Genomic DNA, 2775 nt, shown 5'->3' with positions numbered 1-2775 from the left:
GATTGATGGAATGGAATGATAATATGTATAGGGTACAGAAGGCAGGTCAATTTGACTGAGAAGAAAGAAAATTAGATGTAATTAATAAAGAAAGCTTTGAGATTCTTGGAACTGAGAAGACAGAAAATGAAGTAGGGGTAGAAAGAAAGGTTGGTTGGGATGGATGGGGGGGAGTTGCCAAGGCTAATCTTTACTTTGTAATTTTGCCCAGGGCTGACTGTGTACCATCTGGGAAAGACCAGTTAGCACAATTTTCATTTCATATCTCCCTCACACTGCCTGAAATTCTACCAATTAGAGATTCATTTTATTTAATAAGCTAATACCCATGGGAGGATTATGAAAGAAGGTGGCTGTCAGCCATTCTCATCTTAGTACTAGGTATTAGAAGTTAATTTAACAAATCTACAAGGAGGGTTTATGAGTTATGTTTATGTCGAGGGGTTTTACTTAAATGAAACCACTCAACCTGCTCCCCATATGGTAAGAAATGGATTTTTAAAAAAAAGGGGAAAGGAGGGGAAGGGACCCTGGTTTCCTGAACACCTGGGGCATATACTGTTCTTTCTAGAAAAGTGGATAAATCTAGGAACTTTGGAATTATAGATCAAGAAGGTTTCAGAGGGCTATGAAGTTTATCCACCTAGAAACCCTTCTTCTCTATTTAGTAAACACAAAATTCTTAGCATGGTTGTTTACAAAGTAATATTAATTACTATTATTTATGCAAAACACTAGCCATTTATGCCTATTTACCATGTAGCAAAATTATGATTAAGCATATCATTAAATATGCCAGATTAACTTTGTCACAACTTTTATTTGATTACAACACTGAACCCTGTTCTCCATATGTTCAGCCTTCATAGTTTGTTGTTCATCTAACATGGTCAAGTGCTTATAATTTAAAAAAAAATTAAAAGGAATACTTCTCACAGTTCAGGGAAAATAAGCCAGGTCAGTGACCATAGAGTCACTCCTTTATTTTGTACCTATAACAACAAGTGAACACTTGGAAATTCTTCTCATCATTCAAGTTTGCCTCATGGGGTCAAATGAATAGAATTTGGAATTCAATTCAACACCCCTGTGGACTGAGCTACCTGGTTGGTATTCCCCAAGACACAGATAGAGCAGAAGCTGGTTCAACAATCTTGTGCTCTCATTTTAGCAACTGAACAGAGAACAGAGGTGGCCTTTGACAGTATTGTGTAACTAGCTGGTTTCCCTTCCCCTCCTTTCCTTCCCCCCTGCCAGATCCTGGGGCTTAGTAGGTACAAGGCTCTCAAAACCACATCACCATATAATCTCCTCTCCCTCTTTGGAGTAAAATATATAGGGCAATAAAAAGATCAGCTCTAAAAATCTATGAGTCTGGTAAATGATGTGAGTAAATAAGATAATAAACACTGTTGAAATGCCCTTTGAATGGAGAACATTGGACAAGAAAGATTGGGGAAATACAACAGGATGAGAGGATTTAGTTCTTGCTTCCAAAGCATATAGCCTAGTAAGGAAAGGACTATATGGGAAAATATTTGGAAGACAATCAAAAAGAAATATTAAACTAGTACATGACACACTATAAATTTAATAAGGAAAATTGGTGGAAATTGCAGAAAAGTCAATTTAATGTGATATAGGGGGAGAACTTTTTAACAAATTAAAGCTGTCCAGAAGTGGACTTGGCTACCTAAATGGTGGTCAAAATTTGTCCCTTATTAAATATCTTTCAACAGAGGATAAATGGTCATTTTCATGTATGTTTTAGAGGATGTTGTTTTCAGGTAAGGGTTGGATCAGATGACCTCTGAAATCTCTTCAAACTCTGAAATTCTATGATTCTATCATTCTGTAAATCTTTCCCAAAAGGACAAATCATATGATTCTATCATTCTGTAAATGTTTTCCAAAAGGACAAGGAAATGATGAAAAATATGGAATGACTATGAACCACTGGAGAGAGAGAGAGAGAGAGAGAGATTCTCCTCTTAGAGTTTTCATGAACTTTTATTATCTATTAGTTCCTTATAATTAAAATGCATCCATAAATATGTACATATATATATATATATATATATATATATATATATATATTACAGAAAAGGAAAACCTATTCTTTTTGTCCTTTATATCTACTCTACAAATTTATAATTATATATTTATTTTTAAAATACTCATTTGAATTTATTCTGACATACTTAGGTTTGCTTCATGGGGTCATGTTAACAAGAAAAATAAGGACCTTTGTTTCCTAAAAAAATTGATTTCTTACTAAGAGCGAAAAAGATTTATTCAATAATGATCAAAATTGCCATCCTTAGGTCCCGGGGGAGGGGAGAAGAGAATTGATCTAAGCATAAATGAATAATTTAAATATTGAGATAAACATCTCATAATAATAGAAGCAACTCATAATCATAAGGAACCTTTTAGTCTGCAAAATGTTTTTGTCACAGAATAAGATACAGGCAGCAAGCATTATCATTCCCAATCTGCAGATGAAATATCTAAGGATTAGAGTTCATGTGACACAAAAGGGCCATAGTATATAGAATGTGTTATTACTGGTGCTGGATTTGTCTCTCTCTGCTTTCCAAATCCCATGCTTTTTCCAAGGATATATCCTCTACTTATTTTTTAAAGTATTTTTAAATGTCATAGATACAAATCAAAATATATTTCCTTTTATAAGTCAAATAGATCATTCCAGATCTCCCAGGAAAACAAATACAAAAAAAGTGTGTTCACTTTATTGGCTTGATACACAATCCT

This window comes from Macrotis lagotis, chromosome 3 (assembly GCF_037893015.1).
Source record: "Macrotis lagotis isolate mMagLag1 chromosome 3, bilby.v1.9.chrom.fasta, whole genome shotgun sequence".
In the NCBI taxonomy this organism is placed as follows: domain Eukaryota; kingdom Metazoa; phylum Chordata; class Mammalia; order Peramelemorphia; family Peramelidae; genus Macrotis; species Macrotis lagotis.
The sequence above is the reverse complement of the archived record's forward strand: the minus strand, read 5'-3'. Positions refer to the sequence as shown.